Source organism: Meles meles, chromosome 15 (assembly GCF_922984935.1).
Source record: "Meles meles chromosome 15, mMelMel3.1 paternal haplotype, whole genome shotgun sequence".
Classification (NCBI taxonomy): domain Eukaryota; kingdom Metazoa; phylum Chordata; class Mammalia; order Carnivora; family Mustelidae; genus Meles; species Meles meles.
In genome coordinates this window covers 59,844,100-59,860,373 of record NC_060080.1, presented here as the reverse complement: position 1 = coordinate 59,860,373, position 16,274 = coordinate 59,844,100, and the positions used below count along the sequence as shown (strand labels likewise).

At 38.6% G+C, this 16,274-nt stretch overlaps 1 protein-coding gene across 10 annotated transcripts in view; it reads right to left on the bottom strand.

Annotated features, from left to right (window-relative positions):
- Nucleotides 1-16,274, bottom strand: part of LOC123925775 (WD repeat containing planar cell polarity effector) — a 473,517-nt gene that overhangs the window by 154,599 nt on the left and 302,644 nt on the right. The gene's annotated exons all lie outside the window — the stretch shown is intronic.

The window sequence follows — 16,274 nt, the reverse complement described above, 5'->3', positions numbered from 1 at the left end:
CTAGATTCAGGAGGCACGGAGATTCCCCCCAAAACTTAACCCAAAGAAGTCCACATCAAGACACATAGTAATTAAAATGGCAAATAAAATAAAATAAATAAAAGAATTTTATTTTTTTTCAGTATTTAAATTTATTTATTTTCTGAGCGTAACAGTATTCATTGTTTTTGCACAACACCCAGTGCTCCCTGCAATACGTGCCCTCCCTATTACCCACCACCTGTTCCCCCAACCTCCCACCCTTCGACCCTTCAAAACCCTCAGGTTGTTTTTCAGAGTCCATAGTCTCTTATGGGTCGCCTCCCCTTCCAATTTTTCTTTTTTTATAAACATATAATGTATTTTTATCCCCAGGGGTACAGGTCTGTGAATCGCCAGGTTTACAAACTTCACAGCACTCACCATAACACATACCCTCCCCAATGTCCATAACCCCCTCCCCCTCTCCCAACCCCACCTCCCCCAGCAACCCCCAGTTTGTTTTGTGAGATTAAGAGTCATTTATGGTTTGTCTCCCTCCCAATCCCATCTTGTTTCATTTATTCTTCTCCTACCCCCTTAACCCCCCATGTTGCATCTCCACGTCCTCATATCAGGGAGATCATATGATAGTTGTCTTTCTCCGATTGACTTATTTTCCAAAGCATAATACCCTCTAGTTCCATCCACATCGTCGCAAATGGCAAGATTTCTTTTGATGGCTGCATAGTATTCCATTGTGTATATATACCACACCTTCTTTATCCATTCATCTGTTGATGGACATCTAGGTTCTTTCCATAGTTTGGCTATTGTAGACATTGCTGCTATAAACATTCGGGTACACGTGCCCCTTCGGATCACTGCGTTTGTATCTTTAGGGTAAATACCCAGTAGTGCAATTGCTGGGTCATACGGTAGTTCTATTTTCAACATTTTGAGGAACCTCCATGCTGTTTTCCAGAGTGGTTGCACCAGCTTGCATTCTCACCAACAGTGTAGGAGGGTTCCCCTTTCTCCGCATCCTCGCCAGCATCTGTCAATTCCTGACTTGTTAATTTTAGCCATTCTGACTGGTGTGAGGTGATATCTCATTGTAGTTTTGATTTGTATTTCCCTGATGCCGAGTGACGTGGAGCACATTTTCATGTGTCTGCTGGCCATCTGGATGTCTTCTTTGCAGAAATGTCTGTTCATGTCCTCTGCCCATTTCTTGATTGGGTTGTTTGTTCTTTGGGTTTGCTAAGTTCCTTATAGATTTTGGATACTAGCCCTTTATCTGATATGTCATTTGCAAATATCTTCTCCCATTCTGTCAGTTGTCTTTTGGTTTTGTTAAATGTTTCCTTTGTTGTGCAAAAGCTTTTGATCTTGATGAAACCCCAATAGTTCATTTTTGCCCTTGCTTCCCTTGCCTTTGCCGATGTTCCTAGGAAGATGTTGCTGCGGCTGAGGTCAAAGAGGTTGCTGCCTGCGTTCTCCTCAAGGATTTTGATGGATTCCTGTCCCACATTGAGGTCCTTCATCCATTTTGAGTCTATTTTCGTGTGTGGTGTAAGGAAGTGGTCCAATTTCATTTTTCTGCATGTGGCTGTCCAATTTTCCCAGCACCATTTATTGAAGAGGCTGTCTTTTTTCCATTGGACATTCTTTCCTGCTTTGTCGAAGATTAATTGACCACAGAGTTGAGGGTCTATTTCTGGGCTCTCTATTCTGTTCCATTGATCTATGTGTCTGTTTTTGTGCCAGTACCATGCTGTCTTGATGATGACAGCTTTGTAATAGAGCTTGAAGTCCGGAATTGTGATGCCACCAACTTTGGCTTTCTTTTTCAATATTCCCTTGGCTATTCGAGGTCTTTACTGGTTCCATATAAATTTTAGGATTATTTGTTCCATTTTATTGAAAAAAATGGATGGTATTTTGATAGGGATTGCATTAAATGTGTAGATTGCTTTAGGTAGCACAGACATTTTCACAATATTTATTCTTCCAATCCAGGCGCATGGAACATTTTTCCATTTCTTTGTGTCTTCCTCAATTTCTTTCATGAGTACTTTATAGTTTTCTGCGTATAGATTCTTAGTCTCTTTGGTTAGGTTTATTCCTAGGTATCTTATAGTTTTGGGTGCAATGGTAAATGGGATTGACTCCTTAATTTCTCTTTCTTCTGTTTTGTTGTTGGTGTACAGAAATGCAACTGATTTCTGTGCATTGATTTTATATCATGACACTTTACTGAATTCCTGTACAAGTTCTAGCAGTTTTGGAGTGGAGTCTTTTGGGTTTTCCACATATAGTATCATATCATCTGCGAAGAGTGATACTTTGACTTCTTCTTTGCCAATTTGGATGCCTTTAATTTCTTTTTGTTGTGTGATTGCTGAGGCTAGGACTTCTAGTACTATGTTGAACAGCAGTGGTGATAATGGACATCCCTGCCGTACTCCTGACCTTAGCGGAAAAGCTTTCTGTTTTTCTCCATTGAGAATGATATTTGTGGTGGGTTTTTCATAGATGGCTTTGATAATATTGAGGTATGTGCCCTCTATCCCTACACTTTGAAGAGTTTTGATCAGGAAGGGATGCTGTACTTTGTCAAATGCTTTTTCAGCATCTATTGAGAGTATCATATGGTTCTCGTTCTTTCTTTTATTAATGTGTTGTATCACATTGATTGATTTGTGGATGTTGAACCAACCTTGCAGTCCACAGATTTTGAACTGTTTTGTTTTCATTATCATTTGTTTCCATGAATTTTTTCAATTTTTCTTTAATTTCCTGGTTGACCCATTCATTCTTTAGAAGGATGCTCTTTAGTCTCCATGTATTTGGGTACTTTCCAGCTTTCCTCTTGTGATTGAGTTCTAGCTTCAGAGCATTGTGGTCTGAAAATATGCAGGGAATGATCCTAATCTTTTGATACCCGTTGAGACCTGATTTGTGACCCAGGATGTGATCTATGCTGGAGAATGTTCCATGTGCACTAGAGAAGAATGTGTATTCTGTTCTTTTGGGATGAAATGTTCTGAATATATCTGTGATGTCCATCTGGTCCAGTGTGTCATTTAAGGCCTATATTTCCTTGTTGACTTTTGCTTGGATGATCTGTCCATTTCAGTGAGGGGAGTGTTAATGTGCCCTACTATTTTTGTATTATTATTGATGTGTTTCTTTGATTTTGTTATTAATTGGTTGATATAGTTGGCTGCTCCCACGTTAGGGACATAGATATTTAAAATTGTTAGATCTTCTTGTTGGACAGACCCTTTGAGTAGGATATAGTGTCCTTCCTCATCTCTTATTATAGTCTTTGGCTTAAAATCTAATTGATCTGATATAAGGATTGCCACCCCAGCTTTCTTCTGATGCCCATTAGCATGGTAAATTGTTTTCCACCCCCTCACTTTAAATCTGGAGGTGTCTTCAGGTCTAAAATGAGATTCTTGTAGGCAACATATTGATGGGTTTTGTTTTTTTATCCATTCGGATACCCTGTGTCTTTTGATTGAGGCATTTAGCCCATTAACATTTAGGGTAACTATTAAGAGATATGAATTTAGTGCCATTATATTGCCTGTAAGGTGACTGTTACTGTATATTGTCTCTGTTCCTTTCTGATCTACTACTTTTAGGCTCTCTCTTTGCTTAGAGGACCCCTTTCAATATTTCCTATAGAGCTGTTTTGGTGTTTACAAATTCTTTCAGTTTTTGTTTGTCCTGGAAGCTTTTTATCTCTCCTTCTATTTTCAATGATAGCCTAGCTGAATATAGTATTTTTGGCTGCATGTTTTTCTCGTTTAGTGCTCTGAATATATCATGCCAGTTCTTTCTGGACTGCCAGGTCTCTGTGGATAAGTCTTCTGTCAATCTAATATTTTTACCATTGTATGTTACAGACTTCTTGTCCCGGGCTGCTTTCAGATTTTTCTCTTTGTCGCCAAGACTTATAACATTTACGATTAGGTGACAGGGTGTGGACCTATTCTTGTTGATTTTGAGGGGGGTTCTCTGCACCTCCTGGATTTTGATGCTTGTTCCCTTTGCCATATTAGGGAAATTCTCTCCAATAATTCTCTCCAATATACCTTCTGCTCCCCCCTCTCTTTCTTCTTCTTCTGAAATCCCAATTATCCTAATGTTGTTTCATCTTATGGTGTCAGTTATCTCTCGAATTCTCCCCTCGTGGTCCAGTAGCTGTTTGTCCCTTTTTTTGCTCAGCTTCTTTATTCTCTGTCATTTGGTCTTCTATATCACTAATTTTTTCTTCTGCTTCATTGATCCTAGCAGTAAGAGCCTCCATTTTTGATTGCACCTCATTAATAGCTTGATTTCAACTTGGTTAGATTTTAGTTCTTTTATTTCTCCAGAAAGGGCTTTTATCTCTCCAGAGAGGGTTTCTCTAATATCTTCCATGCCTTTTTTGAGCCTGGCTAGAACCTTGAGAATCTAGAGAACCTTAGAGAGGTTCTCTCTAGAGAGAACCTTGAGAACTCTAGATCTGACATATTACCCATGTCTGTATTGATTAGGTCCCTAGCCTTCAGTACTGCCTCTTGTTCTTTTTTTTGTGGTGAGTGTTTCTGCTTTGTCATTTTGTCCAGATAAGAGTATATGAAGGAGCAAATAAAATACTAAAAGGGTGGCAAAGACCCCAGGAAAATGTGCTTTCATGAAATCAGAAGAGACCCCAAATCGTGGGGGGGAGGAAGGGGATAAAAAGAAGTTCAGAAAAGAAAAAAAAAATTAAAAAAAAACAAAGAAAATATATAAAAAAGGGAAAAAATATATATATATTAGATAAACTAGTTAAAAAACGTTAAAAAAGAAAAGGGTAAAAATTAAAAAAAATTAGAAGAAAAAAAATTAAATGAACAGCAAGACTAAAGAATCATGGGGAAAAGCCATGAGTTCCGTGCTTTGCTTTCTCTTCCTCTGGAATCCCGCTGCTCTCCTTGATAGGTGAACTTGGGTCTTGGCTGGATTTCTTGTTGATTTTCTGGGGGAGGGGCCTGGTGCAGTGATTATCAAGTGTCTTTAGCCGAGGCAGAATTGCACCACCCTTATCAGGGGCTGGGCTAAGTAATCTGCTCGGGTTCGCTTTCGGGAGCTTTTGTTCACTGAATGCTTGCCATAGGGTTCTGGAGGATGGGAATGAAAAGGGCGACCTCCCAATCTCCGGCCCGGAGGAGCCGAGAGCTCGGGGCCCCACTCCTCAGTGTGCCCTCAGAGAAGAGTGCCCAATCACTCCCATCTCCCTGGCCTCTGGCCACGCTCTGAGCTCACCCAGCCTGCGACTAGTTCAAGGTAACCCCGAGCTGAGGGCTCACTCCCCAGCTCTGTCTCTGTAGCCGGCTTCCCCCGTCTAATACCTGCGAGCTCTGCGACACTCAGACACACCCCCGATCCTTCTGTGACCCTGCAGGACCTGGGGCCATGCTGACCCCGTGTGGGCTTACCCCGGTTTAGTCTCTGGAGCGATGTCCCTCAGTGGAGCAGACTTTTAAAAGTCCTGATTTTGTGCTCCGTTGCTCCGCCACTTGCTGGGAGCCGGCCCCTCCCCCCACGGTCCCATTGCTTTGGAGTCACTTCTCTGCCGGTCCTACCTTTCAGAAAGTGGTTGATTTTCTGTTTCTAGAATTGCTGTTCTTCTTCTCTTCGATCTCCCGTTGAATTTGTAGGTGTTTGCAATGTTTAGATAAGCTATCGAGGTGATCTGCTACCTGATGTAGTCTCAGCCTGCTACTTCTCCGCCATCTTGACTACTCCCTCAAATAAAAGAATTTTAAAAGCAGCAGGAGAAAGCAGTTACATACAGGGGAAATCCTATAAGACTATCAGTGGATTCTTCAGCAGAAACTTGTAGGCTAGTGGCATGGATATATTCAAAGTGCTGAACAAAACAAATCCTGCAGCCAAGAATACTCTATCCAGCATAGCAATCACTCATAACAGAAGTAGAAACAGAATTTCCAAACAAAAATTAAAGGAATTCATCACCCTAAGCCAGCCCTATAAGAAATATTAAAGGGGACTCTGAGTAGAAAGGAAAGACCACAGGCAAGAGAAAGAAAGTAGATAACAAAAGGCATTAAAATTAAAATATCTATGAAAATCAATCAAGGGCCTCAGAATAAAAGGATGTAAAGTAGGGCACCATATACATAAAATAGGGATGGAAAAAGTAAAAATATTGTCCTTTTAAAATGGGTTCAAACTTAAGCAACCATCAACTAAACAGAGATATACAAAGGATGTTAAATATAAACATAATAGTAACCACAAATCAAAAACTAGCAATAAAATATGCAGAAAATAAAGACAAAGGAAAGCAAGCAAACCATGAGAGAAAAGAGCAAGAGAACAAAGGAACAGAGAAGAACTACAAAAATAGCCCTAAAACAAGTAATAAAATGACAAAAGTATCAATAATTACTTTGAATGTAAGTGGACAAAATGCTCCTATCAAGGAATGGATAAAAAAGCAAGGCCCATTTATATGCTGCCTAAAAGGGACTCATTTCAGACCAGAGACACATGCAGATTGAAATTGCAGGGATGGAAAAGCACTTATCATGCAAATGGATGTGAAAAGAAAGCCAAGGTAGCAATACTTTTTTTTTTAATTAATTTATTTATTTTCAGTGTAACAATACCCATTGTTTTTGCACCACACCCAGTGCTCCATGCAATACGTGCCCTCTCTATTACCCTTCACCTGGTTCCCCAACCTCCCACCCCCCCCGCCCCTTCAAAACCGTCAGGTTGTTTTTCAGAGTCCATAGTCTCTCATGGTTCATCTCCCCTTCCAGTTTCCCTCAACTCCCTTCTCCTGTCCATCTCCCCATGTCCTCCATGTTCTTTGTTATGCTCCACAAATAAGTGAAACCATATGATACTTGACTCTCTCTGCTTGACTTATTTCGCTCAGCATAATCTCTTCCAGTCCCATCCATGTTGCTACAAAAGTTGGGTATTCATCCTTTCTGATGGAGACATAATACTCCATTGTGTATATGTACCACATCTTCCTTATCCATTCGTCCGTTGAAGGGCATCTTGGTTCTTTCCACAGTTTGGCGACCGTGGCCATTGCTACAATACACATTGGGATACAGATGGCTCTTCTTTTCACTACATCTGTATCTTTGGGGTAAATACCCAGCAGTGCAATTGCAGGGTCATAGGGAAGCTCTATTTTTAATTTCTTGAGGAATCTCCACACTGTTCTCCTAAGTGGCTGCACCAACGTGCATTCCCACCAACAGTGTAAGAGGGTTCCCCTTTCTCCACACCCTCTCCAACACACGTTGTTTCCTGTCTTGCTAATTTTGGCCATTCTAACTGGGGTAGCAATACTTCTGCTGGACAAATGGGCTTTTTTTTTTTAAAATATTTTATTTATTTATTCAACAGACAGAGAACACAAGGACCCTGGGATCATGACCTGAGCCAAAGGCAGAGGTTTAACCCACTGAGCCACCCAGGCGTCCCACAAAATGGGCTTTAAATCAAAGGCTGTAATAAAGGAAAAAGAACACTGCAGAATCATAAAGGGAATAATCCAAAAAGAACGTATAATCATTGTAAATATTTAGGTGCCATGGCACACCTAAATACATAAAGCAGCTAATAAACATAAAGGAGATAATCGATAGTGATACAATAATACAAGAGTACTTTAACATCCCATTTACATCAATGCGTAGATCATCCACACAGAAAGTCAACAAGGAAACAGTGGCTTTTAACGACACACTGGACCAGATGGATCTAACCAATGGGTCTGGACCAGATCTATTCAGAACATTCATTCTTAAAATAGTAGAATACGCTTGTTTCAAGTGCACACAGATCATTGTCCAGAACAGATCACAAGGTTAGGCCACAACAATTTCAACAAATTCAAAAAGACTGAACTCATATTATGCATTTTTTTCCGACCACAATGTTATGAAACTAGAAATCAGACACAAGAAAAAAACTTGTTAAGAACACAAATACATGGAGATTAAGTAATATGCTATTAAGCAATGAATGGGTCAACCAAAATATCAAAGAGGATATAAAAAATTACATGGAGACAAATGAAAAAGAAAATAAAATTTCAAAACCTTTGAGATGAAGCAAAAGCTCTTCTAAGAGGGAAGTTTATAGCAATACAGGTCTAACTCAAGAAGCAAGAAAAATCTCAAATAAACAACCTAAACTTACACTTAATGGAGCTAGAAAAAGAAGAAACAAAGCCCCAAACAAAAAAAGAAAATAATACAGATTAGAGTGGAAATAAATGAAACAGAAACTAAAAAAACAGGTTAACAGGTCAATGAAACCAGGAGCTAGTTCTTTGAAAAGATCAATAAAATTGATAAGCTTTTACCCAGACTCAGAAAAGAGAGGGCTCACAAAAACAAAATCATAAGTGAAAGAGGAGATAATAACAACCAATACCAAAGAATAGAATTATGAGAAAACATGATGAAAAGTTATATGCCAACAAATTGGGCTATTTAGAAGAAATGGATTAAATTCTTAGAAACATATAATCTTCCCAGGAACAAACAGAAAATTTGAGTCAACCAATCACCAGCAATGAAAATAGAATCTATAATCAAAAAACTCCCAAAAGGGGCACCTAGGTGGCTCAGTGGGTTAAGCCTCTGCCCTTCAGCTTGGGTCATGATCCCAGGAGCCCCACACCGGGCTCTCTGTTCAGCAGGGAGCTTGCTTCCCGCCTCTTTCTCTGCCTGCCTCTTTGCCTACTTGTGATCTCTCTCAAATAAATAAATAAAAATCTTTAAAATAAAAACAAACAAACAAACAAAAACTCCTAAAAGACAAAAGTCCAGGACCAGACAGCCTCACAGGTAAATTCTACCAAACATTTGAAGAAGAATTAATACATATTCTCTCAAACTATTCCAAAAACAGAAGACTAAGGAAAGCTTCCAGATTCACTTATGAGGGGCCCCTGGGTGTCTCAGTCGTTAAGTGTCTGTCTCCCTTCAGCTCAGGTCATTATCCCAGGGTCCTGGGATCGAGCCCCACAACAGGCTCCCTGCTTGGTGGGAAGCCTGCTTCTCCCTCTCCCACACCCTCTGCTTGTGTTCCCTCTCTTGCTGTGTCTCCGGCAAATAAATAATAAATAATTTTTAAAAATTCACTTATGAGATTGCTATTACCCTGATACTAAAGCCAGATAAAGACACTACAAAAAAAGAAAACCACAGGCCAATATCTCTGGTGAACATAGATGTAAAAATACTCAACAAAATAAATCTGACAATACATTAAAAAAATCATTCACCGATAAAGGGCTAGTATCCAAAATCTATAAGGAACTTAGCAAACTCAACACCCAAAGAACAAACAATCCAATCAAGAAATGGGCAGAGGACATGAACAGACATTTCTGCAAAGAAGACATCCAGATGGCCAACAGACACATGAAAAAGTGCTCCACATCACTCGGCATCAGGGAAATACAAATCAAAACCACAATGAGATATCACCTCACACCAGTCAGAATGGCTAAAATTAACAAGTCAGGAAATGACAGATGCTGGCGAGGATGTGGAGAAAGGGGAACCCTCCTCCACTGTTGGTGGGAATGCAAGCTGGTGCAACCACTCTGGAAAACAGCATGGAGGTTCCTCAAAATGTTGAAAATAGAACTACCCTATGACCCAGCAATTGCACTACTGGGTATTTACCCTAAAGATACAAACATAGTGATCTGAAGGGGCACGTGTACCCGAATGTTTATAGCAGCAATGTCTACAATAGCCAGACTATGGAAAGAACCTAGATGTCCATCAACAGATGAATGGATAAAGAAGATGTGGTATATATACACAATGGAATACTATGCAGCCATCAAAAGAATTGAAATCTTGCCATTTGCGACGACGTGGATGGAACTAGAGCGTATCATGCTTAGTGAAATAAGTCAATCGGAGAAAGACAACTATCATATGATCTCCCTGATATGAGGACATGGAGAAGCAACATGGGGGGGTAGGGGGATAGGAGAAGAATAAATGAAACAAGATGGGATTGGGAGGGAGACAAACCATAAATGACTCTTAATCTCACAAAACAAACTGGGGGTTGCTGGGGGGAGGTGGGATTGGGAGAGGGGGAGCGGGCTATGGACATTGGGGAGGGGAGGCGAACCATAAGAGACTATGGACTCTGAAAAACAACCTGAGGGTTTTGAAGGGTCAGGGGTGGGAGGTTGGGGGAACAGGTGGTGGGTAATGGGGAGGGCACGTTTTGCATGAAGCACTGGGTGTTGTGCAAAAAGAATGAATACTGTTACGCTGAAAAAATAAATAAAATGGAAAAAAAAAATCATTCACCTCGATCAAGTGGAATTTATTCTTGGGATTCAAGGGTGGTTCAATATTTGCATATCAATCAACATGACATCACATCAAGAGAAAAGATAAAAACCATATGATTGGGACACCTGGGTGGCTCAGTCAGTTGAGCATCTGCCTTTGGCTCAGGTCATGATCCCAGAGTCCTGGGATCAAGGCCCATGTCGGGCTCCTTGCTCAGTAGGGAGCCTGCTTCTCCCTCTGCCTCCTCTGCCTGCCACTTCTCCTGCTTGTGCTCTCCTCCTGACAAATAAATAAATAAAATCTTAAAAAAAAAAAAAAAAGGATCAATAGATGCAGAAAAAGGGTCTGACGAAATATAACATCCATTCATGATTAAAAAAAAAACCCTCGGCAAAGTAAGTTTAGGGGAACACACTGCAAAATAACAAAGGCCATATATAAAAAAACCCCACAGCTAACATTATATTCACTGGCGAAACTTTAAAGGCTTTTCTCCTAAGATCAGGATACCTATTGTCAACACTTTTATTCAACACAGTACTGGAAGTACTAGCCACAGCAGTCAGACAAGAAAAAAGGATAAAAAAGCATCCAAATTGGAAGAAGTAAAATGCGGATTATTTGCAGATGACATGATACTATATAGAGAAAACCCTAAGATACTATATAGAGAAAACCCGAAAAAAAGCTACTAGAAATGGTAAGTGAATTCAGTGAAGTCAACAGGATATAAAATCAATATACAGAAATCTGATGCTTTTCTATACACTAAAACATAGTGTCAGAAAGAGAAATTAAGAAAAATATTCCATTTACAGGTGTAGCAAGAAGAACAAAATACCTAGGAATAAATTTAACCAAGGAGGTAAAAGACCGGTACCCTTAGTATAAAACATGGATAAAAGAAACTGAAGATGACACAAACAAATAGATATTTTATGCTCATGGAGGAAAAGAATCAATATTGTTAAAATGTCCATACTACCCCAAGCAATGTACAGATTTATTGCAATCCTTTTTAAAATACCAACAGCATCTTTCACAGAACTAGAATAATCCTAAAATCAGTATGGAACCACAAAAGACCCTGAATAGCCAAAGCAATCTTGAAAAGAAGAACTAAGCTGGAGGTATCACAATCCCAGATTTCAACAAAGCTGGAATCAAAACAGATGGTACAGGCACAAAAACAGATACATAGATCCATGGAGTAGAACAGAGAGCCCAGAAATAAACCCATGTTTACTGGTGTTCTTGGTTAATTAATCTCCAACAAAGGAGGCAAGAATATGCATTTGGAAAAACAGTTTCTTCAACAAACGGTTTTGGGAAAACTGGACAGCAACCTGTAACAGAACAAAACTGGACCACCTTCTTACACCAGACATATTCATAAACTCAAAATCTTTAAGGAAATGAATGTGAGACCAGAAACCATAAAAATCCTAGAAGAGAGCCCAGGCAGTAATTTCTCTGACAGCCATAGCAACATTTTTCTAAGTATATCTTCTGAGGCAAGGAAAACAAAAGCAAAAATAAACCATTGGGACTACATGAAAATGAAAACTTCTACACAGCAAAGGAAACAATCAACAAAACTAAAAGACAACCTACTGAATGGGAGAAGATATTTGCAAATTACATATCTGATAAAAGATTAGTATCCAAAATACGTAAAGACCTTATACAACTCAACACCAAAACCCACAAGTAATTCGATTTAAAATGGGGCAGAAGAAATGAACATGGATTTCTCCAAAGAAGACATATAGCTGGCCAACCAGACACATGAAAAGATGCTCAGCACCACTGATCATCAGGGAAATGCAAATCAAACTGCAATCTCACATCTGTCAGAATGTCCAAAATCAACAACACAAGAAACAACATGTGTTGGAGAGGATGTGGAGAAAAAGGAATCCTATTGCACTATTGGAGGGAACACAAACTAGTTCAGCCACTGTGGAAAACAGTATGGAGGTTCCTCAAAAATAAAAAAATAGAACTACCCTACAATCCAGCAGTCCCACTACTGGGTATTTACCCAAAGAATGCAAAAAACACAAACTCAAAGGTTTTACATGCACCTTATGTTTACTGCAGCATTATTTACAATAGCTAAGATACAGAAGGAGCCCAAGTACCCATCGATTGATGAATGGATATAGAAGATGTGGTACATACACACAAGAGAATATTATTTAGTCATTAAAAAAATAATGAAATCTTGGGGAGCCTGGGTGGCTCAGTTGGTTAAGCATCTTCCTTAGGCTCAGGTCATGATCTTGGCTCAAGTCACGATCCCCTTTGGTTCAGGTCATGAGTCCTGCATTGGGCTTCCTGCTCAGTGGAGAGTCTGCTTCTCCCTTTCCCTATGCTTCTACCTTCACCCCACCCTGCTCAAGCTCTCTGTCTCACTCGCTCCCTAGTAAATAAAACCTTTAATTAAAAAAGTAATGAAATCTTGCCATTTGCAATGACATGGATAGAGCTATAGAGTATAACAGTAAGTGAAATAAATCAGAGAAAAAGAAATATCTTATGATATCACTCATATGTGGAATTTAAGAAACAAAACAAAAATGAGCAAAGAAAAAGAGACAAAACAAGAAACATACTCTTAAATATAGAAAACAAATTGATGGTTACTAGAGTGGACGCATATGGTGGGGATGGGTGAAATAGGTGAAGGGGATTAAGAGTATGCTTGTCAGGATGTGCACCTGTAATGTACAGAATTGCTGAATCACTATATTGTGTACCCGAAACTAATATATCACTGTTTGTTAACTATACTGGAATTAACATAAATTATGAAAAGGAATATTTACTGGTTGCCGTTTTGGAGAATCAGACACTTAGATTTACTGGGAATATAAGACTTTATAGAGCAGGGGTCCATAAAGTATCGCCTATGGGCCAATTATAGACTGCCTTTTGTATAGTCCTCAAGTTAAAAATGGTGTTTACATTTTTAAATGGCTGGAAGAACTGAGCTCACCACTCTTATTTAATTCTAAATGGTTATACACTTAAAAATATTTCAACCTAAAACTGCAAGGCAAAATAGTACTTACACATGAAACTTACAGTATGATAAAGTAATTTCAATGATGACTGCCATTTTTTTGACTGGCAAGTAATGTCAGGCTGTGTTATACATTTATTGAATTGTGAAGAAATAAAAGGAGATCTCTATTCTATACAAATTCCTGCAGCAATATATTTTCTGATTTCAGTCCACAGCGGTGTTTTTCAACCTTGATGGAAGTGCAACAGAAATTTCCATATTCCGAAGTCTATTTATGCATCTGAGGAATTTAATTGGAAGTGATTAATCTGTAATAAAATAACATGCTAAATGGCATTAAGTCTTTTAGTTAACAGAATTATAAAAATGTCATCTAATTGGTGAATATAGTCAATTAAAACCATATACCCATGGATTGATATTATTATGTGGCAGTATCTATCCATGAGGAAAGAAATTTGCAAAAGTGAAATACATAAAATCTTATCACAGATCAGCATTAATAGATGAACATTTTGCAATAGATTTTTTTTTTTATAAGGGAACATCAACTTTTGGCCCTAATTTAAGTTAAATGTCATTCCCCCAAAAGAAAATTCCATTATTTACATTTGTAAACTTGTACTATCAATACTACTCAATTATTGTATTTCTAATTTAGTTAATAAAGATTAATGGAAGTTTGGGGTTTTTTTTGTTATATACAAGTACTTATATAATAACCGCATTTAGCTTCTTGGTCTACAAGCCTGTAATATTTAATATATGAACATTCTAAGGAAAAGTTTATTATGCATCTTAAACAATGTATTAATATTTAAAATTTGCCTATATCTACTTTTGGAAAATGTTAAGGAAATGATGTGACAATGTATGTCCAAAGATTGGCAATGACAGCATTACTTATAACAATGAAAAATTGGAAGAAATTTCAGTGTACATCAATTGAAATAATTATGTGGGTTTTTTTTCTTTTTATCTAAGAGTGTCATGATGCTTTCACAATGGGTCCTTATTATTCAATGAAGAAATCTGTAATAACAAACATATACTACTGTATTCAACTAGCTTTTATTTTATTTAAGACTTTTACATCGGGGGGCGCCTGGGTGGCTCAGTGGATTAAGCCGCTGCCTTCGGCTCAGGTCATGATCTCAGGGTCCTGGGATCGAGCCCCGCATCGGGCTCTCTGCTCCACGGGGAGCCTGCTTCCTCCTCTCTCTCTGCCTGCCTCTGCCTACTTGTGATCTCTCTCTCTCTGTCAAATAAATAAATAAAATCTTTTAAAAAAAAAAAAGACTTTTACATCGGTATTCTTACTTACAAAAAGTCAATTACTTTACTTGGGCTTAACAGCTAACAAGTCCTGACTGCTGCCAAGATTATGCTAGCCTTATAAAATAAGTTAGGTGGCTTTTTTCTATTTTCTGTTCTCTGGCAAAATTTGTATGTAACTATTCACTGAAAATAAAAGATATGTAATAAAGTTGAGAAGAAAGTACCAACCATTACTGACCAACATAAGTGAACACCTGATTAAAATACAGACACACCTGCTTATGGCTGGAAAGACTATATGTGATAAAGACCAATTTTGACCACAAATAATCTGTAAAATCCAGTGGAATTACAATTAAAATCACTTCAAACGTTTTTTTGGTTTTTTTTTTTTAAGATTTTTTTTTTTTTTTTTTTTTGACAGACAGAAATCACAAGTAGGCAGAGAGGCAGGCAGAGAGAGAGAGGAGGAAGCAGGCTCCCTGCTGAGCAGAGAGACCGATGCGGGGCTCGATCCTAGGACCCTGAGATCATGACCTGAGCCGAAGGCAGAGGCTTACTTAACCCACTGAGCCACCCAGGCGCCCCCACTTCAAAAGTTTTAATTGACAAGTTGATCTTAAAGTTCTTATGTCAAAGCAAATGCTTAAGAATATCAAAGACTTAATCTAAGATGATAAAGCGCTTTTATATAGACATATAAAGCAAAGAGAAAGAAACATGCCCATACAAATATGGTTTTCTTTGTGAGTTACAAACGCTAGGAATTTATCTCTAGCAGTGATGTAAGTGTTGGCTGTAAGATCTGTGGGTCACAAATTGTTTCTGGAACATTTTGTCTTTCTTCTTTATTATTTTTTTTTATTTTGAAGGAAATAACAGAAGTTTTTAAAAATTTACTTAATTAGCCAACATATAGTACATCATTAGTTTTTGGTGTAATGTTCAATGATTCAATAGTTGTATATAATACCTAGTGCTCATCACATTAAGTGTCCTCCTCACTGCCCATCACCCAGCTACCCAATCCCCCACCCACCTCCCCTACCACAACCCTCTGTTTCGTAAAGTCAAGAGTCTGTCATGGTTTGTCTACCTCTCTGACTTCTTCCCATTCAGTTTTCCTTCCCTTCCCTTATGATCCTCTGACCAATTTCTTATGTTTCACATATGCACGAAACTTTATGATAATTGTCCTTCTCTGATTGAGTTATTTCACTTAGCATAATCCCTTCCAGTTCCATCCATGTTGATGTAAATAGTAGGTATTCATTCTTTCTAATGGCTGAGTAATATTCCATTGTATATATACCACATCTTCTTTATCCACTCATCTATTAAAGAACACCTTGGCTCCTTCCACAGTTTGGCTATTGTGGACATTGCTGCTATGAATGTTGGGATGCAGGTGCCCCTTTTCACTACACCTGTATCTCTGGGCTAAATAACCAGTAGCACAATTGCTGGGTCATGGGACAGCTCTATTAACTTCCTAAGGAACCTCCAAACTGTTTTCCAGAGTGGCGTTACAAGCCTGCATTCTCACTAACAATGTAAGAGGGTTCCCCTTTCTCCACATCCTTGCCAACATTTGTTGTTCCTGGTCTTGTTAATTTTACCCATTCTAACTGGCATAAGGT